Source organism: Anopheles ziemanni (genome assembly GCF_943734765.1).
Source record: "Anopheles ziemanni chromosome X unlocalized genomic scaffold, idAnoZiCoDA_A2_x.2 X_unloc_4, whole genome shotgun sequence".
In the NCBI taxonomy this organism is placed as follows: domain Eukaryota; kingdom Metazoa; phylum Arthropoda; class Insecta; order Diptera; family Culicidae; genus Anopheles; species Anopheles ziemanni.
Window position 1 is genome coordinate 575,559 of NW_026689807.1, and position 14,330 is coordinate 589,888.

The 14,330-nt window shown below is 46.9% G+C and overlaps 1 non-coding gene across 1 annotated transcript; it reads right to left on the minus strand.

Moving 5' to 3' along the window:
- Positions 1 to 208: 208 nt before the first annotated feature.
- On the minus strand, positions 209 to 363 carry LOC131292205 (5.8S ribosomal RNA). Its single transcript, XR_009189893.1, has one exon. It is a non-coding gene; the product is annotated as a 5.8S ribosomal RNA (ribosomal RNA).
- Positions 364 to 14,330: the final 13,967 nt, after the last annotated feature.

The window sequence follows — 14,330 nt, forward strand, 5'->3', positions numbered from 1 at the left end:
AGACACCACAAGCACGCCTTCTCCTCGTACTTCCGCCTCACGCGGGAACACGGACGCTCTAAATACTTCGAATTCCAATGCCAGTATATTGTAAACCACGGGTTCTTTAATGCTAGCGGGTCGTCGCGACCCTAGTTAACATCATGGTGCACGTCTCGTGACGGGTGTCACGGCGTAGTTAAATGTATGCGATACATTTCTCAAATATAAGCGCTCAGTCATCTGTACATCATGGTAGGTTCCCACGACGTGCAATATGCGTTCAACTTATCAATGTTCATGTGTCCTGCAGTTCACATTATGACGCGCAGTTAGCTGCGGTCTTCATCGATCCATGAGCCGAGTGATCCACTGCCGAGGGTGACTAACTTGCGTAAGCCGCCGCTGTGCGCGTATACCCGTTCCCCGTAGGGAGGAGCAAGCCGCCGCTTAGAGACGAAGCATAAAGTGTCCTCATTCCACATAGGGCAAGCTGGATGAATCCATTTTACCCAGGACGGCCGAAGCGGCGTGGACCAGGGGAGAACTGAACCTTATACTTCACACCACAGTAAGTCTACGTGTCCTCTTCCACATAGGGCAAGCTAGAACTAACTATCTTACCCAGGACTGCCGAAGCAGCGTGGACCAGGGGAGGAACACACTTTTCATGGAAACGTAAGGCATCCATGACTGCCATAACGTAAGCCGCCGCTGTGCGCGTATACCCGTTCCCCGTAGGGAGGAGCAAGCCGCCGCTTAGAGACGAAGCATAAAGTGTCCTCATTCCACATAGGGCAAGCTGGATGAATCCATTTTACCCAGGACGGCCGAAGCGGCGTGGACCAGGGGAGAACTGAACTTTATACTTCACACCACAGTAAGTCTACGTGTCCTCTTCCACATAGGGCAAGCTAGAACTAACTATCTTACCCAGGACTGCCGAAGCAGCGTGGACCAGGGGAGGAACACACTTTTCATAGAAACGTAAGGCATCCATGACTGCCATAGTGCGTAAGCCGCCGCTGTGCGCGTAAACCCGTTCCCCGTAGGGAGGAGTCAAGCCGCCGCTTAGAGACGAAGTATGAAGTGTCCTCTTCCACATAGGGCAAGCTAGAATGAACTATCTTACCCAGGACCGCCGAAGCAGCGTGGACCAGGGGAGAACTGAACTTTATACTTCACACCACAGTATTGAGTAATGTGCCCTCTTCCACATAGGGCAAGCTGGAATGTTCCATTTTACCCAGGACGGCCGAAGCGGCGTGGACCAGTGGAGGACTACACAATCATGAGGTTTGATATCGACTTGTGTGTTTCAATAGGATACCGATGGTATGGTTTGAACCGATTTGATTTAGCCATTCTGAAGTCATCACTTGGTTGAAGCGCTGAACTAGGGAGGCATCGTTTACATATATATTGGTTTTCGCATGCTCTACTAGGTTAATGTCATGAGGTTGGCTATCGAGCATGCCCAAGTGATGACTTGATTGTGTGCTTGCTTGAATTCTTCACATTTCATACCATCGGTTAGTTGTCGAATCATTCCTCGATCATAACCTTCATTCTTGGTTCATGTATGCTCTCTTCCACATAGGGCAAGCTAGAATTAACTATCTTACCCAGGACCGCCGAAGCAGCGTGGACCAGGGGAGAACTATACTTTGTCTTGTATGCCCTCTTCCACATAGGGCAAGCTAGAACTAACTATCTTACCCAGGACCGCCGAAGCAGCGTGGACCAGTGGAGGACTATACTTTGTTCATAACACCACAGTATTGAGTAATGTGCCCTCTTCCACATAGGGCAAGCTAGAATGAACTATCTTACCCAGGACCGCCGGAGCAGTGTGGACCAGTGGAGGACTACACAATCATGAGGTTTGATATCGACTTGTGTGTTTCAATAGGGTACCGATGGTATGTTTTGAACCGATTTGATTTAGCCATTCTGAAGTCATCACTTGGTTGAAGCGCTGAACTAGGGAGGGGCATCGTTTACATATATATTGGTTTTCGCATGCTCTACTAGGTTAATGTCATAGGGTTGGCTATCGAGCATGCCCAAGTGATGACTTGATTGTGTGCTTGCTTGAATTCTTCACATTTCATACCATCGGTTAGTTGTCGAATCATTCCTCGATCATAACCTTCGTTCTTGGTTCATGTATGCTCTCTTCCACATAGGGCAAGCTAGAATTAACTATCTTACCCAGGACCGCCGAAGCAGCGTGGACCAGGGGAGAACTATACTTTGTCTTGTATGCCCTCTTCCACATAGGGCAAGCTAGAACTAACTATCTTACCCAGGACCGCCGAAGCAGCGTGGACCAGTGGAGGACTATACTTTGTTCATTACACCACAGTATTAAGTATGGTGTCCTCTTCCACATAGGGCAAGCTAGAACTAACTATCTTACCCAGGACCGCCGAAGCAGTGTGGACCAGGGGAGGACTATACTTTATACTTCACACACTAGCCATACTGAAGTCATCACTTGGTTGAAGCGCTGAACTACGGCGGGGTAATCGTTTACAGGTTATAATCATATAGCTGCATGCTCATTAGTAGATAATGGAATATTGTATGGCAATATGAGCATGCCCAAGTGATGACTTTGTTTCAAGCTCAACAGGTAGGGTATTGAGTCCTCTTCCACATAGGGCAAGCTAGAATGAACTATCTTACCCAGGACCGCCGGAGCAGCGTGGACCAGTGGAGGACTATACCTTGTCCATTACACCACAGTATTAAGTATTGTGTCCTCTTCCACATAGGGCAAGCTAGAATTAACTATCTTACCCAGGACCGCCGAAGCAGCGTGGACCAGATGAGGACTATACTTTATACTTCACACCACAGTTTTGAGTACGCCTTGCATAAAGTATCTAGTTTGAACCACGAGGGCTCACAATGTAGAACCGCGAGGGCTCTAGTACCGATTCTCTCGGTACGGCTTGGTCCGTGTTCCTTTATGCTTGTACTCTAAGTATTAAGTATTGTGTCCTCTTCCACATAGGGCAAGCTAGAACTAACTATCTTACCCAGGACCGCCGAAGCAGTGTGGACCAGGGGAGGACTATACTTTATACTTCACACACTAGCCATACTGAAGTCATCACTTGGTGGGGGTGAACTACGGCGGTATCTATCGTTTTGGTTCGGTCTATATAGGGTCGCTTGCATGCTCATTCGAATATAATGTAATTGTGTATGGCAATATGAGCATGCCCAAGTGATGACTTTGTTTCAAGCTCAACAGGTAGGGTATTGAGTCCTCTTCCACATAGGGCAAGCTAGAATGAACTATCTTACCCAGGACCGCCGGAGCAGCGTGGACCAGTGGAGGACTCTATACTTTATACTTCACACCACAGTATTGAGTACTTCTTGCATAAAGCCCCTAATGAGAACCACGAGGGCTCTCTCAATGTAGAACCACAAGGGCTCTAGTACCGATTCTCTCGGTACGGCTTGGTCCGTGTTCCTTTATGCTTGTACTCTTAGAAAGTCTCAACCCGGAGGTCTTGACTTTGATTGTCATAGTTGGACTACGACGGGGTATCCGACTCATCGAATACCCCAGAAGCACACCATCTTTCGGGTAGGCGGTACGCGTACCTCCGGACGCGGAAGTCTCAACCCGGAGGTCTTGACTTTGATTGTCATAGTTGGACTACGACGGGGTATCCGACTCATCGAATACCCCAGAAGCACACCATCTTTCGGGTAGGCGGTACGCGTACCTCCGGACGCGGAAAGTCTCAACCCGGAGGTCTTGACTTTGGTTGTCATAGTTGGACTATGACGGGGCATCCGACCATTGCTGATCGAACACCCCTGTTACACCATCTATCGGATAGGCGGTGCGCGACACCACCGACGCGGAAAGTCTCAACCCGGAGGTCTTGACTTTGTATTGTTGGATAGTCCTCTTCCACTATAGGGCAAGCTGGAAATATTCCATTTTACCCAGGACTGCCGAGGCAGCGTGGACCAGGGGAGAACTTCACGGAATCTTCAGGCATCCATGATTGCCATAGTGCGTAAGCCGCCGCTGTGTGCGTCAACTCGTTCCCCGTGAGGAGGAGTCTAGCCGCCGCTAAAGACGAAGCATTAAGTGTCCTCATTCCACTATAGGGCAAGCTAGAATGAACTATCTTACCCAGGACCGCCGAAGCAGCGTGGACCAGGCGAAGACTATACTTTATACTTCACACCACAGTATTGAGTACGACTTGCATAAAGCCCCTATTGAGAACCACGAGGGCTCTCTCAATGTAGAACCACGAGGGCTCTAGTACCGATTCTCTCGGTACGGCTTGGTCCGTGTTCCTTTATGCTTGTACTCGCGGAAAGTCTCAACCCGGAGGTCTTGACTTTGATTGTCATAGTTGGACTACGACGGGGCATCCGACCATTGCTGATCGAACACCCCTGATTCACCATCTTTCGGATAGGAGGTGCGCCCACCTCCGACGCGGAAGTCTCAACCCGGAGGTTCGGACTTAGAGTTTTTCCCATTTAAAAGTTTTTCTCTTAGCCATACTGAAGTCATCACTTGGTGAACGATTGAACTAGGGCGGGTTAATCGTTTATAGGTATCATGTGGTTTGCATGCTCTCTTAGGTTAAGGTCATGTGGTTGGCTATCGAGCATGCCCAAGTGATGACTTTGTTTCACGCTTGCTTGATTTCTTCATGATTCCCTGTTATATAGTGTATTCATTCGAGAACAGGGAATCTTTGGTTTTGCTCAACAGGTATTGGATGTCAACTTGGTATCTAGATCGCATTAAGTCTCAACCCTTAGGTTCGGACTTGTATAGTGACATCTTGTTACGGTCTTGAGTCTCAACCCGCAGGTTCGGACTACTTAGTGTTTGATCGAATATAATATGGCAACTTGTGCCTAAGTCTCAACCCGCAGGTTCGGACTTCTGTTTATTTGGCCAATGTATGTATAAGGCAACTTGTGCCTAAGTCTCAACCCGCAAGTTCGGACTTGTGTATTTGTTCGAAGTCATGTATAAGGCAACGTGTGCCTAAGTCTCAACCCGCAGGTTCGGACTTGTTAGTGTTTCGTCAACTTTCATATGGCAACTTGTGCCTAAGTCTCAACCCGCAGGTTCGGACTTGTGTATTTGTTCGAAGTCATGTATAAGGCAACTTGTGCCGAAGTCTCAACCCGCAGGTTCGGACTTCTATAGTGTTTCGTCAATTATCATATGGCAACTTGTGCCGAAGTCTCAACCCGCAGGTTCGGACTTCTATAGTGTTTCGTCAATTATCATATGGCAACTTGTGCCGAAGTCTCAACCCGCAGGTTCGGACTTCTGGAAGGATCACTTGGCCACTAATGATCCTTCCGCAGGTTCACCTACGGAAACCTTGTTACGACTTTTACTTCCTCTAAATCATCAAGTTCGGTCAACTTCGATAAAGCAGACGCGGTTCACGAGGATCCAGCGAACGATCATCTCCAAAGACCTCACTAAATAATCCATCGGTAGTAGCGACGGGCGGTGTGTACAAAGGGCAGGGACGTATTCAACGCTGGCTGATGACCAGCACTTACTAGAAGTTCCGAGTTCATATGGACCATTGCAATCCATAATCCCTACTAAGTGAGTATTTGAGTGATTTCCCGTTCCTCTCGGAATAGGAGACACGCTGCTACCCACATTGTAGCACGCGTGTAGCCCAGAACATCTAAGGGCATCACGGACCTGTTATCGCTCGATCTCATTTTGCTAAACACAAATTGTCCTGCTAAGCAGCGTACCGTAAGTGCACTTGCGCACACGAACAGCGAAGGTGTCAGGTCATACTCCACCGAAAGGTCCTAACCCGTTCCAATCGGCATCGACGCATTAACGCTGACTGCGTTCTAGTTAGCATATGTGAGTCACGTTCGTTATCGGAATTAACCAGACAAATCAATCCACGAACTAAGAACGGCCATGCACCACTACCCTTAAATTTGAGAAAGAGCTATTAATCTGTCTCACCTCCATAAGTTCGGACCTGGTAAGTTTTCCCGTGTTGAGTCAAATTGAACCGCAAGCTCCATTTCATTGTGGTGCCCTTCCGTCAATTCCTTTAAGTTTCAACTTTGCAACCATACTTCCCCCGGAACCTGACTTTGGTTTCCCGGAAGCTACTGAGAGCACCTGGTTGTAGCGTCTCCCAATTGCTAGTTGGCATCGTTTACGGTTAGAACTAGGGCGGTATCTAATCGCCTTCGATCCTCTAACTTTCGTTCTTGATTAAAGAAAGCATCCTTGACAAATGCCTTCGCTTTAGTTAGTCTTACGACGGTCTACGAATTTCACCTCTCGCGCCGTAATACTAGTGTCCCCAACTACTTCTGTTAATCATTACCTCCGGTCTGAGTACAAACCAATGAAAGATTAGACCAAGGTCGTATTCCATTATTCCATGCAAGATTATTCTAGGGCGTTTGGGCACCCTGCTTTAAGCACTCTAATTTGTTCAAGGTAAACGTGAGCGGTCGAGCTCTATGTTACACTTGCACCCGTTGAAGGGCACACCATGACACAGACTTGGTGCCCTACCACACCATTGAGTCGCAACCAGATTCCGACTTGGCCCACCGACCACGGGTTGACCGGGTCGGCGGAGCCGGACTGTGTTGGACAAGTATCAACTTCGAACGTTTTAACCGCAACAATTTTAATATACGCTAGTGGAGCTGGAATTACCGCGGCTGCTGGCACCAGACTTGCCCTCCACTTGATCCTCGTAGAAGGATTTATGCTCTACTCATTCCAATTATGAAACATCATTAAAGAGTTTCATATTGTTATTTCTCGTCACTACCTCCCCGTCCCGGGATTGGGTAATTTACGCGCCTGCTGCCTTCCTTGGATGTGGTAGCCATTTCTCAGGCTCCCTCTCCGGAATCGAACCCTGATTCCCCGTTACCCGTTGCAACCATGGTAGTCCTCTATACTACCATCCATAGTTGATAGGGCAGATATTTGCGAGATCTGTCGTCGGTGCGAGACCATACGATCAGCATCATTATCCAGACTTCAACTCAATGACACGGAGAACCCGCGATTGGTTTGACTAATAAGTGCACCAGTTCCCGCGAGGGTCCTGGCATGTTGCATGTATTAGCTCTAGATTTTCCACAGTTATCCAAGTAACTAGGTTGATGATCTCGTAAATTATAGCTGTTATACTGAGCCTTATGCGGTTTCACATTAAATCTGTTTGTACTTAGACATGCATGGCTTAACCTTTGAGACGAGCGTATATTACTGGTAGGATCAACCAGAATTCCGACTTTGCGTTCGAATGTTCATTGTCCCATTGCACCCGGAGGAGCAAACACCACGTTCTATATGTTGTCAAGTCCGGTAGCACACGGGAGGCGAGCCCCCGTGCGAACCTCATTGCCCTCGTATCACACACACCCGATGCACCGGACAGGCACTTGAGCGGCATTCGACTCCGCTAAGCGCTCGTGCGCCCGATTGTGCATGCGCTGACGGGGCCTTCATACCCCTACCACAGCGACCTTATGCCAAACTTCCATGAATACTTAGGTGAGCTGACAAGGGCCTTCATTTCCCTACCATCAACTAAAGGACACGCTAGGCGCGTCCGATCATTGCAACTGCGGGGCTTTCATACCCCAATCACCACAGTACGCAATTCACCAGAGTTTAATCACAACCCCCCCGGACATGGCACACTATTAACTTGCAACAAAACTTAGTGTGTGCCGGGCACATCGGTTCCACAAAATCATTCCCGATGTACCCCAATTGGGGTTGTGAACGCATCCATGGTCCTCTGACACACCCAACCAAGCGTGGATACTACATACCTCAAACACCCAGTACACTAACAGACAAATCAATATATGGTTGCTTTCCCCCAGACATTTGCCAATCACTTGGCACCCGGACGGGAACTCGCTCCTGATTGCGCCATTGCCACCCATTTGCCAAGAGCGAGTTCTGTATGTAGATTTCATTTGGAAAGACAACCGTGTACTGGATATTCTATCCGACGATTACAGATGACGAGTACGAGACTCGACTACACTCACGGATAATACATTTTGGGTCGAGATTGCTTTCGGGGTTTTCGATTGGTCTTGCGCTTGTAAACGTATAACTTTGACTTGTGGTAACCTCGGTATGTTAGTCGATCACGTGGTTGTGAACTGGGTAAGGGTGGGCAATCTGTTCACTTGCACTCTGGGTAGGAATATGGTGAGCGCTATAGGTTAAAGATCATGGTATGGTTCCATCGTGATGACTTTCGCTAGATAGTAGTATGTTTGGATAGTTATAACGTTTTTAGCCATTTGTTCATAGTGTTCGGTCCATTGAGGAATTCGATTGGTCTTTGCTTCACACACGTGGTCGATCACTTGGATGTGAACTAGGGTGAGATTAAGGTGTTCACTAGTGCTCTTCGGTTTTGGATCAGTAATGAGCACTTGATTGGTTTCGCATAATATGTATCCATAGTGATGACTCTTTCCAGCTTAAGATTTCGTTACCAGTTTCGAATCCTCCCCACGTTCGCTTTTACTTGGTTAGGTTTTCGAGTGTAGATTTGAAAGCAATCTCATGTATGTATCCCATCTGATATAAGCCACTGACAGTTCATGTCACCTCGTTCAACTCTCGCTGGGTCACAGAAGTATGTTACTGCGCCCATTATCCCTACTCGGATAGGTTCGGTTCGTTCGTTTTATACTACGGTGAGTAAACTCAATTTGTGCATCGCATAGCCATGGAAAGCAAGCTTTCGCGGGCCTCTTCGACTGTTTTGATACGAGCTGTGCCCGTGATGCTTGTCATCCCAGGATACTAGACCCCTTTGGACGACCGCATGACCATCAGAAAGTAAATTCCACGTTCGGTTTATTTGCTACTTCCACCGTTCTAGTACTATGGGGTTGGAACCCCTAACATAAAGTATCTATGTAGAACCACGAGGGCTCTCAATGTAGAACCACAAGGGCTCTAGTACCGATTCTCTCGGTACGCTTGGTCCGTGTTCCTTTATGTTTGTACTCTTGTGTGTATAAAATTCATGTTCGATTTGGGATATTTGCTACTTTCACCTGTGCGCTGTGTATAACTACGGAGAAACTCAATTTGTGCATCGCATAGCCATGGAAAGCAAGCTTTCGCGGGCCTCTTCGACTGTTTTGATACGAGACTGTGCCCGTGATGCTTGTCATCCCAGGATACTAGACCCCTTTGGACGACCGCATGACCAACAGAATGTAAATTCCAGTTCGTTTTTGGATATTTGCTACTGTCACCGTTTGAGTACTATGGGGCTTGAACCCCTAACATAAAGTCTTTGTGTAGAACCACGAGGGCTCTATAGTACCGATTCTCTCGGCACGCTTGGTCCGTGTTCCTTTATGTTCGTACTCTTGTGTGTATAATATTCATGTTCGGTTTGGGATATTTGCTACTGTCACCGTTTGAGTACTATGGGGCTTGAACCCCTAACATAAAGTCTTTGTGTAGAACCACGAGGGCTCTATAGTACCGATTCTCTCGGCACGCTTGGTCCGTGTTCCTTTATGTTCGTACTCTTGTGTGTATAATATTCATGTTCGGTTTGGGATATTTGCTACTTTCACCTGGGTCCCGTTCTTCATACAAGTCTGCCTTGCTAATGTGGTAACTTTATAGTGTAGTTCTGACATCCCAATTTTGGGACTTAGCCGATTTTTCATGAATTTCCATATGACCCATAGGGTCCCTTTCTTCATACAAGCTTGCCTAGGGCGATCGGTCAAAACTTGTCTTACTATTCGATTGGTCTTCGCAGTTTCACCCTAGGCAATTCGCCTAGGTCTGTCTTCTTGAGGAGGCCAAAACCCGAAATAAGGAGGTCTGGCCGACCCTGAAACCTCCCCTGTCTTAACTACACAAACCCGATTTTTCAGGGTCCTCAGCGCCATACAACTTTGCCTAGGTCACTTATACTCTTGACTTAGGCCATCTGACTTGGTCCGTGTTTCTTCCTAGGGTTCACCTAGGTACTTTGCCTTGCTTGATGTGGTAACTTTTTAGTGTAGTTCTGACATCCCAATTTTGGGACTTAGCCGATTTTTCATGAATTTCCATATGACCCTAAGGGTCCCTTTCTTCATACAAGCTTGCCTAGGGCGATCGGTCAAAACTTGTCTTACTATTCGATTGGTCTTCGCAGTTTCACCCTAGGCAATTCGCCTAGGTCTGTCTTCTTGAGGAGGCCAAAACCCGAAATAAGGAGGTCCAGCCGACCCTGAAACCTCCCCTGTCTTAACTACACTAACCCGATTTTTCAGGGTCCTCAGCGCCATACAACTTTGCCTAGGTCACTTATACTCTTGACTTAGGCCATCTGACTTGGTCCGTGTTTCTTCCTAGGGTTCACCTAGGTACTTTGCCTTGCTTGATGTGGTAACTTTATAGTGTAGTTCTGACATCCCAATTTTGGGACTTAGCCGATTTTTCATGAATTTCCATATGACCCTAAGGGTCCCTTTCTTCATACAAGCTTGCCTAGGGCGATCGGTCAAAACTTGTCTTACTATTCGATTGGTCTTCGCACTTTCACCCTAGGCAGTTTGCCTAGGTGTAGCTTCTTGAGGAGGTCAAAACCCAAAATAAGGAGGTTCAGCCGACCCAAAAACCTCCCCTGTCTGAACTACACTAACCCGATTTTTCAGGGTCCTCAGCGCCATACAACTTTGCCTAGGTCACATGTACTCTTGACTTAGGCCATCTGACTTGGTCCGTGTTTCTTCTTAGGGTTCACCTAGGTACTTTGCCTTGCTTGATGTGGTAACTTTTTAGTGTAGTTCAGACATCCCAATTTTGGGACTTAGCCGATTTTTCATGGATTTTCCATATGACCCATAGGGTCCCTTTCTTCATACAAGCTTGCCTAGGGCGATCGGTCAAAACTTGTCTTACTATTCGATTGGTCTTCGCACTTTCACCCTAGGCAGTTTGCCTAGGTGTAGCTTCTTGAGGAGGTCAAAACCCAAAATAAGGAGGTTCAGCCGACCCAAAAACCTCCCCTGTCTGAACTACACTAACCCGATTTTTCAGGGTCCTCAGCGCCATACAACTTTGCCTAGGTCACTTGTACTCTTGACTTAGGCCATCTGACTTGGTCCGTGTTTCTTCTTAGGGTTCACCTAGGTACTTTGCCTTGCTTGATGTGGTAACTTTTTAGTGTAGTTCAGACATCCCAATTTTGGGACTTAGCCGATTTTTCATGTATTTCCATATGACCCATAGGGTCCCTTTCTTCATACAAGCTTGCCTAGGGCGATCGGTCAAAACTTGTCTTACTATTCGATTGGTCTTCGCACTTTCACCCTAGGCAGTTTGCCTAGGTGTAGCTTCTTGAGGAGGTCAAAACCCAAAATAAGGAGGTTCAGCCGACCCAAAAACCTCCCCTGTCTGAACTACACTAACCCGATTTTTCAGGGTCCTCAGCGCCATACAACTTTGCCTAGGTCACTTGTACTCTTGACTTAGGCCATCTGACTTGGTCCGTGTTTCTTCTTAGGGTTCACCTAGGTACTTTGCCTTGCTTGATGTGGTAACTTTTTAGTGTAGTTCAGACATCCCAATTTTGGGACTTAGCCGATTTTTCATGTATTTCCATATGACCCATAGGGTCCCTTTCTTCATACAAGCTTGCCTAGGGCGATCGGTCAAAACTTGTCTTACTATTCGATTGGTCTTCGCACTTTCACCCTAGGCAGTTTGCCTAGGTGTAGCTTCTTGAGGAGGTCAAAACCCAAAATAAGGAGGTTCAGCCGACCCAAAAACCTCCCCTGTCTAAACTACACTAACCCGATTTTTCAGGGTCCTCACCGTCATACAACTTTGCCTAGGTCACTTGCACTCTTGACTTAGGCCATCTGACTTGGTCCGTGTTTCTTCCTAGGGTTCACCTAGGTACTTTGCCTTGCTTGATGTGGTAACTTTATAGTGTAGTTCTGACATCCCAATTTTGGGACTTAGCCGATTTTTCATGAATTTCCATATGACCCTAAGGGTCCCTTTCTTCATACAAGCTTGCCTAGGGCGATCGGTCAAAACTTGTCTTACTATTCGATTGGTCTTCGCACTTTCACCCTAGGCACTTTGCCTAGGTCTGTCTTCTTGAGGAGGCCAAAACCCGAAATAAGGAGGTTCAGCCGACCCAGAAACCTCCCCTGTCTGAACTACACTAACCCGATTTTTCAGGGTCCTCAGCGCCATACAACTTTGCCTAGGTCACTTGTACTCTTGACTTAGGCCATCTGACTTGGTCCGTGTTTCTTCCTAGGGTTCACCTAGGTACTTTGCCTTGCTTGATGTGGTAACTTTTTAGTGTAGTTCAGACATCCCAATTTTGGGACTTAGCCGATTTTTCATGTATTTCCATATGACCCATAGGGTCCCTTTCTTCATACAAGCTTGCCTAGGGCGATCGGTCAAAACTTGTCTTACTATTCGATTGGTCTTCGCACTTTCACCCTAGGCAGTTTGCCTAGGTCTGTCTTCTTGAGGAGGCCAAAACCCGAAATAAGGAGGTTCAGCCGACCCAGAAACCTCCCCTGTCTGAACTACACTAACCCGATTTTTCAGGGTCCTCAGCGCCATACAACTTTGCCTAGGTCACTTGTACTCTTGACTTAGGCCATCTGACTTGGTCCGTGTTTCTTCCTAGGGTTCACCTAGGTACTTTGCCTTGCTTGCTGTGGTAACTTTTTAGTGTAGTTCAGACATCCCAATTTTGGGACTTAGCCGATTTTTCATGTATTTCCATATGACCCATAGGGTCCCTTTCTTCATACAAGCTTGCCTAGGGCGATCGGTCAAAACTTGTCTTACTATTCGATTGGTCTTCGCACTTTCACCCTAGGCAGTTTGCCTAGGTGTAGCTTCTTGAGGAGGTCAAAACCCAAAATAAGGAGGTTCAGCCGACCCAAAAACCTCCCCTGTCTAAACTACACTAACCCGATTTTTCAGGGTCCTCAGCGCCATACAACTTTGCCTAGGTCACTTGTTCTATTGACTTAGGCCATCTGACTTGGTCCGTGTTTCTTCCTAGGGTTCACCTAGGTACTTTGCCTTGCTTGGTGTGGTAACTTTTTAGTGTAGTTCTGACATCCTCATTTTGGGACTTAGCCGATTTTTCGTAAAATACCATCTATTTTTAATTAATCGGTACTTTTTACGGTATCGCTCATAGCTCCGGCTGTATGCAAGCAAATGACAATCTAAGACATGATTTGGAAAGGTATTGAGTAGTACTAACTTACGTTAGAACACAGCGAAGCGCTATCGGTTCATGGCAAGGCCGATATAAACAGTCAAAGATGAAAAATGTTGATAAAATGAACAAAAATTACCTTGGTACGCGAATAGCGGCCAGGGATGAAGAGGTACGAAGTTGGTGTAGAACAATTATAATTAGAGCTTGGTACGCTCTAAAAGTTTGCCGAAGACCGCAAAGCGCTCAGACCCATAGAAAGTGGCCATTTGGGCCGAACAGTGCATGCAAAGAGGTGAAAATGCAAAAATTGCACTTTGGGGGGCGATTTGCGGGGGGAAGGAGGGGTCGGAGGGCAAAATGTCCCTTGACCAAAAAGTCTTATCTCGTCGAGATCTACAACATTGCCGAAGACCGCAAAGCGCTAGCTCGCAATCGAAAAATCGAGAATTTGAAAATTTTCTAAGTCTTGGGCTCCCTAAGGAAAAGTTTCAAAAATCACGTTTGTCCCCAATTTTGAAGGGGAAGGAGTCGGTTCCGGGGCATGGTGTCTTCGGCAAAAAGTCTTATCTTTTTGCGTACTTTCGACTAGTTCAATAAAAATTTTTGACCCAAAATTTGTTCGGCGGACCCCTAGGTCGAAAAACCCGAAAAAAGTCGAAAAAAGTCGAAAATGTCGAAAAATGAGAAAACCTCATATTCGGACTCTACACGAGCCCCAGATATTGAAAAGTGAAATCCGCGGTCGATTTGGAACAAAAAATTTACCTAGGCAAAGTTGTATGGAGGTAGGGACCCCTGAGAAAAAAGTTTGGTCCCGAGGCTCCTTGGACCACCAAGTCCCTAGGTCGGACCAAAATCGGAAAAAATCCGACCAAAGTCGAAAGTGTCGAAAATTTTAAAAAACCCCTTTTGGGGCCCTATGGCCTCCCTAGATAATGAAAAGTGAGGTCCGCGGCCGATCCGGAAGAAAAACTTGACCTAGGGAAACTTGTATGACGGTGGGGACCCAAAAAAATTTCGATGAGTGTAGTTTAGACAGGCCGGAAAATGTATCGGTGGTCCGTATCAAGG